Raw genomic sequence first — 16982 nt, 5'->3', positions numbered from 1 at the left:
TCTCCTTTCTTCTCACAGGACCGTTATTTTGTTTCAGTGTGTTCTCTATTTCTATAATGATGCCCCACTTCCTAATCTGAGAATCAGTTAAGAATGAGCTGGTAGGGGTAATGGGTGAAGGACAGATGTTTGCTGTCTGATCCTTGGCAACAGCATGGCTTCCTCCAAAGTGTTTTTACCTGGACAAAGCACTATATACAGTTTACTAGCAGAAAAGGGGCTTTCAGTGTGAAACTGTGGAACTGAAGTAGTGTATGCCTTTCTCCTTCACCTTGGTCTTACTCTGCATCTTCAGGGTTTGATCTTGTCCACAGGCATATGGCTGCTGTGACTTCAGTGGGATTAGGTACTAGAAACATGCAGAGGGGATGATACAAGAAAGTGCTTTACAGCCAGCCTGCATGGAAAGAATTGGAAATACCAGGTGCAAGTTCAGGGAGAAGAAAGATGCAGATGTTGCATTTTCTCCACTTAGAAACAGGTATCCAAAAATCAATGTTCTTTATACATGGCTCTGAAATATGCTGCCTAAGGTGACTTGGATTCTGCAGTGATGTGTGTCCTAGAAATCTGATCAATACAACATCTGCTCCAAAGGTCTACTTTAGTCAAAACAGGTATAACTCCTGACTCCTCAGAACATGGGCAGCTCCTGCAGAAAGTACACAAAGTCTTCAATCAAGTGTGCTTATTTGGAATAACATTTCAGGTAGAGTTTGCCTGTTAACCCGCTTATTGTAGTAAGTTCTGTGAAGGCCACAAGTGTCTGGGCGATTTTCTGTAAGAAGTAGAAAATACATGCTCCATGCAGCAAACTTTCATAAATGTATACTATATTGTTTCATTCAAATGTATATGTTTGTTCTTTTTCTCCTCAAAACCAATTTTGTAGGTATATGTAATAAATATACTGATTTAATACATCATCTTTCCTAGTACCTCTTGTTTTCTAATATGACCTTATAAAGTTTTCAAGTTGAAATACGGTGGGAAGGAGTGAGGCAGAGTTTACAGATTAACTGTTATTGTGGGCAATGGAAAATTTCCCGGGCATTCCCCAAAATATTTCCATGTTCAAAGGAATGCCTTTTATCTTGAAGCTGGTATTTTACCAGAACTTTTGCCATTTTATGCCGGTTTTATTCATGTTCATCCAATCACCAGCTTTCCTAGGAAACCCATGCTTAACACTTGGGGCTAGATTTGCTAGACCTGCAGAAGTGATGGAGACTGAACCTATAGGAGGGCACTCAGGTATAAAGCCTTTCTGGCCCCTTGTGTTTTGGGTGAGGTGCACCAATACAGATATTTTTATCTTCCTATGCCAGAGAAAGAAAAATATGCTAGAAATTCACATACTTGACACAAGTAGAAAAGGAATTTCAAAATTCACCACCAATCCCAACTGGAAGTATGCAAACCCTAGTTATTTTTACAGTACTGCTTCCTTTTTAAAAACCATTTACATCTGAACTCAATTAAAACAACCTGATTGGAGCAATCAGTTCAAGGGCAGGATTCCTTTACTATCAGTTGCGTCTATGAACACTGATTAGAAATGTTCTGTGTGTGCTTGGGATCTCCTTTCTGTTAAATATCTGCTTCCTTTAATTCAGACCTTTATTTCAAGGTCTTGGCACTACCAGCGTACTATGCAGTGACAGTCCCACACCAGCAAACCCCAGGCCTCGGTACTGGAGGGAATGTCTGGTAAAAAGGAGATGATACCTGTTAAAAAACATGGGTTTAGATGTATTCTTTTTTGAGGGGGTGGAGAAGCAGCCTGTCCAAAAGCACCATTCAAATGCAGCATGGTGCTACCTAATACTTCTTATATAATACATTATATATATATATATATATATTTATATAATACTTAATATATAATAAATACCATCAGCAAGATGGTGTCATTTGAAGGGAGTTTCTGTGACTTTGAAGAGTCATTCTGCTCTTAGAAACTAAAGCAAATGCATTTGGTTTTTTTATAAAGGTTGCCCTTAATAAGCCTGCAAGGAAGGTATTTCTGAGGAGGGCATATCTGAGTGCAGTGCTATTATTCCTAACAAATTAGTCATATTGTGTGACCAACGTGAAACTAGGAAACTAAAGAGCCAGGGCCCTAACCTGCTGTCATGCATACTGGTGTAACTCCACTGGACCTGATTTTCCGGCACGCTTGAGCTGAACTGAGCTGTCTCAGAAAAGCCAGTTATAGCCCAGAGGCTGCTCTGCTGTCCTGAGGAGCGGGTGTCCCTCCCACTGGTCTGGGCAGCAGCTGGGGACCGGACAGGAGCATGGCAGGCTCGGCCACCTCCCTCCCCGCCTTTCCTCTTCGCGTGCACTGATGGGTACCAGCAGCTCAGTGCCAGCCGGCAGCTCCCCGGGGAGACGTCAGCCAGCTCAGGAGACCCCCTGTTTCCCACCTCCCTTTGTACTACCAGGCTGATGTAAAGTAGGGAAGCAAATACTGAATGAGGCAGAATCACTCCTCTTTTCTGGCACAGAAGAGCTGCAGAAGCCCATAATTTCTTATGTCTGTTGAAAAGTAAGAAATAAATCAGTATATTTTGGTAGAATTTGGAGGAAGATGCCTTTCTACTCTGTTCAAATAACACAATGGTCCGTGTCCTGATTGACTTCTGCAGTACTAACGTTCCTAAAACATATCTTTTAATTAAAATGGGCTGGAACAAGTTTCCATTCTCAATCCTGGATTGAGCCAGAGTTCACAAGTGGGTTTCTTGCGCAACTCAAATCAAAATACCGAAGACTAGGTACACACACTTTGATTCAAACTGTGCTCTCAGTGAGGTTTCCAAGAAAACACTACATTTGACAAAGTGTGGAGCTCCTTCAGATTTCTTTGCAGAGAATTAAGATAAAAATCTGCTCTTGACATTTGAACCTCCCTCCAGTTGAGACCTGGAGTTTTGACTCTGATCCATGTTTAAGACTAGAATTTCATTCTATTTCTGCCATCAAAAAAACCCTCTCCTCTGCTCTTTTTAGCATATTTGCAACTTTATGCTAGAGTAAAAATGTTACTCCTGCTAACTAAAATAGCAGGAAAGTGATGTACTAAGCATCATCATCTGAGCAGTTCTCTCCCCTTCCCCCACGTGCCAGCTTATTCTCAAGTATTAAATCACATTGTGAAGGCTGGCCTACAAAAAAGCAGCAGAGGAAAGCAGCTGTAGTACGCTAGGGCCAGTTTCATCTTTACGTGTATATTCATAGCCATGGTGGATGAGGGTGAGAAAGCTACGTGGGTAGGGAAGTAATTGGAAGTAATCACAAAACAGACTTGCATAAGTGAAACGATGCATACAAGTAGTCTTCAGAGATTAAAGATATTTGGGTTGGGAGAGGAGCTTTAATTGGAATTGACCTTGTAAAACATGCTCCCTTATGTTCAGGCTTATAATCATGGGTGGGCTGGCTGATCTATTTAAAAATGCCTGGTTCACATTAACCGCCCAATTTTTAGAGACAGTTTTTAGATGCTTGGTGGTATCACAGAGAACAAATGCCTGCGTTTGAATATTGATCCAGAGCACTAGCAGTTAATGGAAATGAGTACAGATGTTCTGTGTAGCACCTCAGACAGCACTATCATGCCATGTTTTGACATAAGAAAACACTTTCCTTCAGGAAAATAAAATACTAATAATTCAACTGCTGCTACTAGTACAACAGATTTCCAGTTGCTGATCTTTAGATATATTTTTAGAAGGAACAGATGTTAGAGAAAAAGATCTAATAAGCTGGGGGATTGTCCCAGGAAGATTTGGTCAAAATTACTTCCTTTGATTGTAACACAGATCCAAATGTAACAGGCCCATCACTAACAAACATGCCATTCTGCTCAGGAAAGTGGTGCAGAAATGTTTTTCAGTCTGGGTGGGGGCCTGTGAAGGGCTGGGCAGGAAAGGGGCAAAGCAGATTTTTATGAGGAAGTGCAAGGCTGTGCTTTTTGGTATCTAGCTGCAACGAGTGCCTCTCCCTGACTTTCTTTTGGCCTCTGAAATAGCACACAGTGACTGACCGCGAAACATCCCCGGTTCCAGTCTCTCTTTAGAAAGGCTAGAGCGTGAATACTGGATGTTTTGAATTTGCAGAGTTTTGATCGTATGTCCCTGATATGAGCTGGTAGGCTCATTCTTTTTTTATTTATTTGGCAAATACAGAGTCCCAGTAATTCACTCTCTGCCTTTGCAGGTACTGTTTCGAAAACCAGTTACAATTTGGCAGGTAAGTTTTGCTTCCTGGGCTCTTCCCCGGCATCAGCTGTGCCCCTGTAATGGCCGCGTGGCCACAGCAGCCCAGTGCCTCGCAAGGGATGGTCACTGCCAACGGGAAATACGGTGGGACCAAGCTCTGGCTCCACAGACAGGAGAAAAGGATGGTGAAACATTTTTGCCTAAGGAGAAAGCCCGCTCCAAGCAAAGACCCTCAAACAAAACTCCTGCCCCTGTGCAAGCTTCAGGGCTTCTGTGGCTACCAGCATCTGTTTCTAAGTGCTGTCCGCAATAAATCTGTGTCTAAATTGCATGTAATTGACAAGCACAAGTAAACTGCAGTCCTCCTCAGGGAAGGGACATACAGTGCGAGAATTCACATACATGCTTTAGAAATGTTTGAGAATTGTCACCTGGAACTTGTGCTGATGAAAAATCAGGCTTTGGCAAAATGAAGATTTTCTCAGAAATAGTTTGCTTTCCTCCGTGTTATATAAAAAAGAACACTTCCCCCCTTTTTTAACTCATTGGCCAAAATTGAGAACTTTCTTTGTTTTATGCCAAAAATCAAGTTTCCTGTAAGGAAACTCTTTTTTACCACTGCACGCAGTTTTTGACTGGCTTCATGTGTACAGCCTCCGTCACTGTAGTGTCTGGGTGTAGCATCAGACTTCCAGGAAACCAAACCAAATTCACATTTGACACGAATGACTCAGGAACTTATATAAGAGTGATGTATTAAAACATGCTGTCTGTATAAGAAATGGGAATTTTAAAAAGTATTTTTAAAGAAATAGTCTCTGTTCTTTTGCTTCCTGAAACCTCAGGCTCCCTTAAAATCCTTTGACATGTCTCAATTTTTTTCCAGACAATCTTCTATTGCTAACCTCCGCACAAGCTTTCAAAGTGGATGCTGTCCAGAAATCCTATTACAATAAATTTACTGTATTAAAAAAATCTGAGGAGGAAATAAGATATGGTCATATTACTAAGTCTGACTGTTCACCATTGCCAGCCTTCCATCCAGGCCTTTGTTTATTGTCATCTTATCCTGCACTTAATCTCATTTAAAGCATAGGTGTTTTAGTACCAGGACCTTCCATTTTCTTGGTTTTGAGTGCCTTCTGCATATATGATAACACATCTAAAGCACATATTCTCACTCTTTAAAGTGCATTCCACATCTATAATGATGTAGAAATAAAAAATTGTTACAAAAGCTTAAACAAGAGTTGTAAGCCTAACCAGAACATACTTCTGTAGCTCTCAGTCAACTTTGTTGTAAACAGTGAGGCCAGTTTTCCTGTATTTTGAGATCAATTATCACATTTACCTAAAAATGCTGCTTAAAGCAATGGATTAGATATTAGCAAGTTTGAATAAAAAGTCAGCAGTACATCAGAGTGCATACCCCTACAAAAATCTTGAGGATCACTTGCTTTAACTGGAAGTATCTTGGGTTCTCTAATACCTGCTGGCAGAACCATCCAAAGCTTCCAGATTGACATCTCACTCAGAGGACACCATGACAGCAGCTCTCCCCGGACCTGCAGCGCAGTGTCAGCGCTGGCCTGGAGGTGAAGCAGAGCTGAGACACTTCAGTTTACAACCTTGAGGCCTAAAAGCAAGGTTGCACCGAGTGAACTGTGTGGCCATGGCCAAAGGGAATGGGACAGCAATAGCAGCCAGCTAGCCTCATTTTTATGATGTGGTCCTAGCTGTCCAAATCACTGCAGCTCCAGGTGGGGGGAGAAAAAAAAGTGTGTCCTTTAAATACTTGGCTGCAGAAATGCAGAAAAAGCTCATTAGTAGTAATGGACTTTCATTTTGCCTCAGGGGGAGAAGGCAACGCAGAGGTTCTGTTCCAAACACATCCTCCTTCCCCCGTTATCTAGAAGACTGTTGTGCAAACCAGAAAGATGTGCACTTTCAGGTCCAGTCCTGTGCTGATGGCTAGCGTGGTGGTGGTACCGTCCGTTCACTTACTGGATGGCAGCTGCTCGGCAAAGCATTAAACGTTTCAGCATTTTTTCAGACATGTTTCCTGCTGCATCAGGTTCGTGCCACCTAGTGGTGACAGTCCCATCGTGCCGGGTCCCAGTGGCAACGCGGGCTGTGGTTTTCACATCTCTCTCTTAATGAAAAACAATGAGAATATACTTTCAAATGATGAAGCACAATGCCCTACGTTATTAATCGGTACCCTGGATGCTCCGGCACGTTTTGCCTTTCACCTCCAAACAGAACATCAGCTCTTAGAAGACTGCAGATGATATCCTGGACCTTGGTGAAAAAAAATGCCAAAGGCAAGCACTAACATCTGTAAATTTGCCTGCCCACTCCAGCTGGCCTCTGCCTAGGTTTTGAAGCCAGAGGCAATGCAGTAATAAAACAGAAGAATAGAAAAGTGCTTTACTCAGGCAGTTCTCACTCATTGCCACTTCATCTGCCCAAGTCATCACACAGTTGTCAACAGTCCATGCATTGCCTGGAAGCCCTGAAAGGTACATCTGAAAAAATAAATGTTTCTAAATAGCTTTATTTAACTCATCTTGTATTTCACTTTGATTTATGATTATTGTCTAAACTTAACCTGGAATAGATCAGCCTAACAACCAGTTGTCAGCAAACCTGCAGTAAATTTTGAATTAAAATTCCTCCATTTGTCTTTGTTCAATGATATTTTCAGCCTTGCTTTAGCAAAGTACTTTTGAAGATTTGTCATATTTTTGGTTGGACAATTTAATTCAGGGAGGGAGAAAAAAAGACTACATCTATCCACATTGCAGCACTGGAATTGTACCAGGAATGAATCTGGACCAGCAGATTTATTGACCAAAACACAACAGAAGAAATTGTTGACTTCAGTCTTTCTGCACTGAGCAAGCCACAGAACAGACCGCAGTTTTAATGACTAGATTGCAGTAGAAGATTTCTAGTATTGTGCATTAATATATGGTTTAACGGATTCAGGCCAATACTGAAAAGAAAATCAGCACTCAAGTCTTCAGAGAAACCATCATGCCATAAAATCTGCATTGTCCCCATTCAGAGACTGAAGATTCAACTTGCCCCGGTGAGGAGGCAGGAAGCAATCTGAAACCCTGAGCTGCTTGACAAGTCACTCCCCATGAGCACAGAAGAATGTGGTACTTCTGCCAGTCTCTTCTGGAAACTGTTAGGAGCTGAGCTTTAAATTAATACCGGGATCCCCTATGAGTTCTTCTGACAGAAACTGTTGATAAAAGCTCCTGTCAATGTGTAACCTTTACTCCAGCACCTCAGTAGTTGGTCCTGCTCTCTGTGTGATGTGTGGCCCCTGGTCTTGTGTTCTGCTACACATCCCTCTTCCAGCAAGCCTTTCTGCCATTTGGATTAGCCAAAGTGCCCAGGAAGCAAATAAAACTTCTGAGTCTAATGGAAGTGACGCTATGCCAACAAAGGCATTTTATCAGTGCTTCTTAAATAATCCAATTCAAAACACAACGAGAAGTATGTCTGAGAGATGAGCCATGGTTCTCAATGAATGTAAAAAATGGATTAGAAAAGCATCATTTGTTGAGGATTAAGTATTTTGTAGACAGAAGAAATGCGAGAAATATGTCATCTTTAAGCGGTCTTAATACCATGCTTTCAGTGTTCAGTGAGTGTCAGGGGTGGAGCAAGTACAGATGTACAAAGATTAGGAGGAAAATCACTTGGAAGAGCTGCTGCATTAGAGTTACATTTTAAAGTTAGAAGTCTGAACAGATGCAGCATGTTGTGACAGAAACCAACTAACATCTTCTATAACAGCAAACTGTTTATTTGAGGATGGCTATGTCTGGGAGGGAGCAGAAAAAAAAATCAAACATTAACTGTTAAATAGTTTTTCTAAGCTTGAAAAGTCAACAGCTTCACAGAGACTGCCAGCATGACCCAGGCTTAATGGAGAGAAAACCAAACCCACCTATTTTCTTAAGTAAGACCAATACACCAGCTGTGCTGATGCAATCAAGCTGGATTGCCTTCTTGGATCTTGTTGCTACTGTTCAATTAACATATCTAATGATTTTCAAACTTCTTTCTGATATTATTTCTACAAAGTCTAATTTCTGCTAAGACCAGAGCGGACTGTGACTCTCCTATTTCTTTTTGATTTTCTCCCCAGCAAAGAAGTAAAGTTTTTAGAAAATGTGAAGACTTTCAATTGGAAAATTTAGGATTTTTTTCCTCAGGTGATTGCAAAAGAAATATTTAACTTCTAATTATTTCCATGTCTCCACCAGAGAAAATACTTTGTGGGAGATTAATGTCACACTGGAGGATACACATGGATACATAGCTAAGTATTTACTACAGTTCTGCAGTGCTTTGCCCTGGACACTTTTCTCCAAATATAAGGTGGTAGTTTTCTGCTTGCCTTGGTGGCCCCAACAGTTTTGCAAATGGGTGTTAAGCAGTCACAAATAGCCTGTCTTTACCACGCTGCTGCACTGGAGACTGTGCAGTCAGGGGGGTATTTACACATTAAAAAAAAAGAAAAAAAAAAAAAAAGGACCAATGGGATATTCTGAAAATGTTAACCCTACTTTTTTGTATGCACAAATCCAAACCCAAATGGAAAATTCCAGAATAAGTCAGCCAAGAGAATAAGCTTTTTCCTATGCGCTTCTATTTTTAAATTAGTATTTTAAAATCTACCTACTACTCACATGGCTTCTTTACTGCAACTTTTACACCCTGGTGGGGATGAAGAACTGCTTTGTTCTGTTGACAGCATTTAAATTTGGTTATGCTACTAGAAGTGGTAGAAGACCTACCTGAAGTAATGTTTAAAAACATTTAAGTACCACCACTGTTGGTTTTCAATCGCTATGATACTGCTCTTTGCATTAATGCTTTCACCATCCCCGTCTTCAGAACAGGATGGCTCTTCCTCCTCTTGAGGTCACCAGGAATGTTGTTCCTTATGTCAGTGGACTTTCTGGACATCACAGCTACAACTTTATCTTTTTACTGTATATTGTAACCAAGGGCTGGATTTTGACAGCTAGTTCCAGCTGATGATGGTGACACCCAACACATCTGCAGGTGGGGAGGTACCTGTTTTGATTACAAAACCCTTTGCTACCATTCCAGATTTCAGATTAAAAAACTACAAAATTTATTCAGATTTTACCTGAGACAGTCTACTTACTTGAGAAAAAGCTTTGCCAGAATTCACAACTACACACTGCTCCCATGAATGACATCAAGGCATGGCTCACATGAGCCAAGTTCAGGCTACTGAATAGAACATAAAAGGTTATAATACATAATCCTTTTTAGATCTCTTAGCAGAGATGATCAACCAATGACCCTATGTCTAGATTTGGCCTGTAAAGCAGTTAATCTGGTCTGTGGAAAGAGAAGAGATACCTTCGGCAGACCATACCTCTGAGGTTGCTCCACTGATTTCAGTGGGAGCTACTTATGAGAAGGTAATTGCAGGATTTTGTTCCAGGTACTGTCACGGAAAGAAAAACCTAATTAAATTATATCTGGAAGTCTACCACTGCAAGTCAAGTATTTTGAAATGAATCAAATATATCATATTTAATTGCATATATTTTCTAAAAGCTGTTAAGTACTGAAGGCTCTGGTTTATCTGAAATTGAAAAAGGCATCCAAGACTAAATCGATTGAAACTGGACTTTTGGGCACTAGGACTGAGCAGCTGCGATAAGGACCAGATTTCTGGCTGGGTGGCATTTTCCTTTCCAACAATATTGGGAACTTCAGATTTTGCTCCAGACTGAAAAATAATATGAGAAAGCATCGTGTGTGTGCAAAGCAGCTGTAAACGTGGGAAGGCCCCACTGTGCCCATTTTGTAAAGGCCCTGAGAGCATCGCCCCACCGGGAGGCCTGGCTGCCAGGGCTTGGGGACAATGCAGGTCAGTGCAGCCAAGGAAGAGGTCCTCAGGCTGTCCCACAGGGAGGCTGCAGCTGGGAACCACCCCTGTCCTCAGGGAGCTGCTTCCAGCCAAAGCCACGGTGCTTGGTCCCTGCCTGAGCGACAGTTCCCGCTGTGATGCTGCCTGGCCTCAGCCCATCCCCATGCAGTGGCTTTCCTTCAGCTGGGAAAGTGCAGAGTCAGGATCAATCACGCAAGTCGTGCACTTGGCAAAGCCCACTTAGCAAGTCCACAAAGAGCAACATGGACCACCACCAGGCCTCTCCCCAGGACCACCAGAGTAGGACCAGGCTCTGTCTGTGGCCCCACACCTGCCTCCCCTGCAGCCCACCCAAAGACTGACACTAGCTCCAGTTGGAGATGGATGAGGCCCTCCAGGAACACCCTCAGCTTGCTCAGTTTCTCAGGTGGGCATTATCTGGATTATAATATTATTTGGATATAATTTTCTAAAGAAACTCAAGATGCATGTGTCACAGTGATGTCTATCTGCCTTAGGAGGGACTTCAGTATTTTTGCCAACTGCTATTTACACAAAACTCTATTAGAATGGAGTCCCAGGGGGCTGCAGATGGGGAAGGAGGTAGGAAACAGCTGCACTGGTAAATATTAGATTTCTTTGTGCTCGTATGTATGCCAGACAGAAGAAAGGCTGAGACAATTAAGAAACTTCAGTTTTAGTAAGGACATGCTGACAAGATCATTAAAATCTGGTTTGTGTGCCACTGGATCACCTACCAGTCCAAATGGATGGGGCAGGAACACATGATGGCACTTCTGGTGAATTATCCAGAGTATGCAATCTGGTGTTTATACTGGCTTTATATTGTCTGGGGGGAACTGGTAATATCTAGTCCGGCATAAAACTGGCATGGTATGGACAGAATATACTCAAACCAATATAAACTGGAACATTTCTTTAGCACATTCAGATACATGCCTGCAGCACTTTGCACCATAAGGCTCCAGTGTTCAGTATCAGTGCCCTAAAATATTATTGTGTATTTCCTAATATAATTCCAACTGAAAAGCTGAGCTGCAGTAACCAAAGGCTTATACAGATTGTTCAGAAGCTCTTGTCTTTGTGAACAGACAGAACCATGTGTCAGAACGAGGTACACAAACAGATTCCTTGCAATACCTGAATACAGCTAAGAGACGTATATCAGCTGCTGTGTGTACCTAGTGCAGAAAAATGCCGGAAGACCAAGGTATTCAGGCTGGTGGTTAGTCCAGGGCTACAAGATCCTGTTTACTTGCAGATTTGTGTTGGCCTGTCTACTGAGGGCAGCTAGAGCAGGGCACATTCAGATGTCCTGCTTGCTGTATTTACTGGCACTCTTTGAGAGGAGACAAGTTTCTCAATTTGGCTTTCACAGGCTTTTAAAGCCAGGTACCATCACTGGCAGGGACACCAGTGGCAGCAGTGGTGGCGGCCACTGCTAGTGACAGCAGGTCCTATACCTGGCTGCAAAACATACTTACTCGAGGAGAATGCATGAATACAATTTGGGTACCCCTGCTACGCTGCTCTCATCGATGCCTTCAAATCACCTCATTAGAAGGCACTGGAGCTAGTCAAGTAATTGTGTGCATCGAATCTAGTTTTCCTAGATGTGATGTAGCTGGCACAGTAATATCTAACAATTTTTGTAGTTTGTGGATAAATGTGGATAAATCTAACTGCTGGAGCATTATTGTTAATCCTGTGTGCTTGTAGGAGTCAGGATGGAAGAGGCACTGATTGAAAAAGGCTGAAGCATCAAAGTCTGGTCTGTGTTTGGTATAGGTATATGATCAAGCTGTGAAGGCTTGCTATTTGCTGATATTTTGTTTAACAGAAGGTGGAAACAAGAACAAGAACTTTTGCACTGCAGTTACTGGAGGGCTAATGGACACAATGGCAGATAAAAAATTTGATATGATTCAGGATCTTGAGAACTGCTGCCACTTCATAAAAATAATTCTCTGCCTCTGTGACAGAAAACCATCACCATAAGCTGCTGTGGTGACCCAAGAAGTGCATACTACAAAGTAATATGCTACTTCTCCCATTGCCACCAGTAAGGGAGAAGGGGGGTAACAAGCTATCTGTCTGGAGCCAACTACCCCTGGTATTCACCGTGGATGAGTTCCTGATAAGGAGAGGGAATATGCAAATGCCACTAATGGCTTTTCCTGCAGCTTGTCCCCTTCCCAGCCTGTCCTTGACACTGTTCCGGCTAACTGGTACAGGGTATTTCAAGCTATTAATAATATCTCTTTCAATATTTGTACTATAAAACACAGTAGTTTTACATATTTTTTTTCAAAACATGACTCTATTGCATTATCAACTTTTTTATAGTTGATAGTTTTATAGAAAAGATACAGATACCAGCACAGATGACAGACACTGTGGCAAACTGCGCTGATAAATCATTATTACCAGAGCAAGAACAATTTTTAGATGTTCTTTTGCCACAGTATTGCCAGAGGAACTGTGTTGACCTAAATACACAAAACCTGAACTTGTTTGAACATTTTCACTCTGTCCTACAGGGCTGTTGAGACAGACTTCTGTCTGTCCACCTCCTGAAGGACATCACCAGGTGTGCCAGGGAAGCAGAGCTGCTCACATTTGTATTCCAAAAAGTAAAGGACAATCTCCTTTGGACAGTGTGGCTAATTTCCTTAATGAGCCTTCCCTTCTAAATGGCTATGAGTCAGCACCACAGAAGTGTGATTTCTTACTGATGGGTGTATATAGCACCAACAGTGTGATAACAGATTATTGTTACAGATGGCATGCAGAGAAGAGTAAGAAATGAAAAATTACAGGTTTCATTTAACAGAAAGTTCAGCATGTCTCTTACAAAACGTTTTCTTAATACATCATAGACAGTTTTGTCTGTCTAGCAGATGGCCCTCTATAGTGACTATTAGCCTCTTCGCCTCCCCTTTTGAAGTTGAACCGCATTACCTTGCCAACACAGCTGAGCCTGCCTACCCGAGCCGTGAGATACCCGAGGCCAAGATCCTGTTTCCACTGTTACGGTGTAGCTACCAACGCACAGACCATCCCGGAATTACACACATCCTGCCAACAGGAGTTACTCCCTGAGGGGTTGTCATAACAGATTATTTATGCCAGCATTGCACAATTTTGCTACTGCAGTGTGTAAATCTTATGCACCTTTAAAAACTGAAAGGACATTATTTCTACATTATGAACAGCCATGTGGAATGGTAATGAGTGAATGTGTAGAGCTGCACCAATATCACACAGTAACATCCTGTGCATCCTACAGAAACAGAGATCGCTATTGTTTATTGCTACAAGTTTGGTGCACGCTTCCTTGCTAAAGGATGAGCAGCTGTGGTTTTGCTGTGCTCTCCAGGCAAACATTAGATCAAAATTAGATCAAAATGACATACGCTTTCCTACTTTGCTTTTTCTTCAAATCTAAGAAACAAAGTTAGCCACTGCTGCCTTTGCATCAGCTACACACATTTGAGATACCTTGTTCTGTTTCTGAACCTGAATTCTACACTTTTTTTAAAAATATCTTGTGCTTTTATAAACCAAAATAAACTCATGATTAGCAGATACTAAACCATGATTAGAAATCTCATATTATTCTCACTTTAGAGAGGGAGCAATGCCAAGAAAGGCTAAGGGTGCTGATTTCAAAAGTGGTCCTATCTGAGACGTTTTGGAGTTTCAAGATCACCCTGAGTTGCCATGGCGGCCGGCAGCCATCAGTTATGGAAAACTGCTGTATGTGTCTGGCCTTGGGTGGGTAAAAGATGAAGTTGTCAAAGGCAACAGTCACTTTTGACAGTGTTTTGCCCTAAGAGATAGTGCACAATACACAAAAAAGTGGATGGTGGGCTGAGACCTGTCTATCCACATTTCACATTCATTTTATGAACCTCTTTTATGATTAGAAAGATGAACTACATAGGCTTCTCTGCAATTCAGGATGAAATTATATCAGAGGGACAGACTAGTTGGAGATGGTAACAGTTAATGCTTTTGCCAAGATCAAGAACCACTACTGAGACGTGAAGCCAGGATACCTTTGAACCTAGACCTCTATAAGCAACAAAACACTGCCTTTCAACAACTGCTGGATCAGCTCTGTCACTTGAAAAGGGGATTGAAATGACTACTAAACCTAAAGTAGTTTTAACACTGCAGTTTCTAAATGAGTTGTAAAATAATCTGGGACAAGTTTGCACGAGAAACATTAAGAGTAAAACCATGGGACTTGAGCCAGGCCAGCTGTGCTACTGCTCCTCCTTTGCTCCCGTACTAGTAAGTGCCAGAGGCTACAGACTGGAGGTAGAAAAAATGTTTCATTGCTCTCATTTGATTCCTTCAGGCTGACACATGGGGTGGAGTTGACAGGCTCCACTGCAAGCTGTATCTAGCCTTCTTTGGCTGGAGGGAAGATTGCTGATACATCATGCTTTGAATTTTGGCAGGAGGGACCATCAATGTTGAAGCAAAAGGAAAGAAGGAGACTCTAGGTTACCGACTCTTTAAAGCAGGGTTGCCTGTGATAGGAGTTTACAAGCAGCATGAGAAACAGGTCATAAAAAGGTCCCCATTTAGTTAGATGTAATAGCTATTCACAGGCTGAATTAAATTCAAGTGCAAGGTGCTCAGGGAAAATTTAACTTAATTAAGCACTTCAAGTCAGGACTCAGGGGGGCTGAGGTCAAGAGACAGGGAAGGTCAAAGATAAGGGTCTGAATATGCAGCAAGATGTACTGAAGATAAAGGGCAAACAAACGATATGAAAAGAAAAATATATGGGTCACAAATTATCCATTTCAAATTATATACATAAAAAATTGAAAGCATTTTCATATGTGGTTTAGCAAGATAAACCACATCTGTCGATTCATTTGAAGAACAGCAACAAGAAGATCTAAATCTGGAGTAAGTATCAGCAAGGCAAAATAAAATACTTATATTTGCTGTATAGAAAATAAAGGAGGAAGATGGCCAACCTCTGAAGTGTTACAGAAATGTGAAGTGACTTGAACTCAGAACTATTTAAATGTGTTATGCAGCAACACAAGCTTTAAATGCTTTTTTTTTTTAAACAATGGGATCCAATTAATAATACTGACCAGTTACTGAGGGATGCGCATTCATGTCAGTCCCAACTAGTTTATTTTCCACAAAACTGAAAACAATCTTTTCCTTCTTTTCAAGACCAAGATTTTGTGAATGCACTGTAACTTTTTCTACACATGGATGCATTTTTATGATTTCATTATTTATTCAGCACTCATATTAAAATATTGTTACCAGCATAAGCATTTTAGAATTCTTACATCATATTACCTGGAATAACTGTGTGTTCAGTAATCTGTATACATCGAACTTGAAGTAGCTAGTATTCATCAGCAGTGATAAAGTGCATGAGGTAAAGATCCCAGTAGCTCAGTGGTTGACATATTTAAAGCGCTTCCTCCACATATCTCTTAGCTATAAAGAGAAGATTTAAAATGCAACTTAAATCAATCAGTGCATACAGAAGAATGTGAATTCCATTGCTTCAGGATAATTTATTTTGCTTTATCTTTAAAAAAAAGAGGAAAATACATTGTTAAGAAATACAATACCCTGCATTTCAGGATGGTGTTGGTGTCATGTTATGTTTCTGCTTTAAAGAATCAGACCTGTCTGAATCCAGACAGCCCCAAACCACCTTTAAACGCATTATTATAGTTTGGTTAACTGGAAGACACCCTAAAAACATACTAAAATTATGTTTGGCCTGGTTTCCATACATATCAAAGAGGAGAGATTCTTGGCAAACCTGCAATCTGTATTTTCAACAAGGAGTATGCCAGCTGGCTTTTCACATTCTGTAACAAGTTCGCACATTACTTTAGAAAATGTACTGAACAAGACCTGATTGAACATTGCGAAATAAACAATTGTAATAACAAACCAAACTATTTGGTGGACTTTGCAGTTTCAAGGGTAATCAGCAATAACAAAATTCTTGTCTTTATCTTGAAATTCATTAGTAAAGATGTGTGAAACTTGGAAACACTACCAATGCAGCACATTTCTTCCTTTCCCCCTCCACTGTTTATGCTGCAGAATAATGTTTTACTCTGCTCGCCAGCCTTTTGTTAGAGATTGGTATTCTCTCCTCCCTTGCACTGATGTAAAAAACTGTTGCTCACCTTTTATACAGGGTCTGACCAGACCTAAACTCCACTTCAGGCAGTGTGACTGGCACCGAATCATTCCTCCCATGCCTGGCAGGGTGCAGACGCAGATTTGACAAAGCCCTTGCTCACAAAGTTTACACTGCACTGGAGGCATCAGCAACCAGAGTCAGGCCCTACTGAGAAGGAAGACGAGGGTCTGCAGCCACAAGCAGAGGGATTGTAGACAGATCGCCTATAACATTTTGTTTAGTACTTCTATCTCAACCGCTTTTACCACCTTCTCAGTTCATCTTAATTTGATGCAGTCCAAGAGTCAGGATGGAATAGCAGTGGGAAGGCAGCCACAAAAGTGAGCCCGAGGGACGAGCTGCACAAGGTGGATTAGGATCTGCTGACCGCGGCGAGGTCAGGCCAGGTGATGGAGGAGGATCTGCAGCTGGCATGCCACCGCACAGGCTCCAGAAAGGCAAGGGGTCTTATTTTTCCTCTCTCTAAACGCTATTTTTGTGCCAACGTAACGCTGCCAGCGCGGGCATGTTGGTTTTTGGTGTTTTTTTTAACCGGGCAGCCAGTATTCCCCTGGCCTTGCGCTGCATTAGCTCCGAGCGCCCTGCCCGGCTG

Source organism: Falco naumanni, chromosome 5, assembly GCF_017639655.2.
Source record: "Falco naumanni isolate bFalNau1 chromosome 5, bFalNau1.pat, whole genome shotgun sequence".
Taxonomy (NCBI): domain Eukaryota; kingdom Metazoa; phylum Chordata; class Aves; order Falconiformes; family Falconidae; genus Falco; species Falco naumanni.
This window is presented reverse-complemented; position numbering follows the sequence as displayed.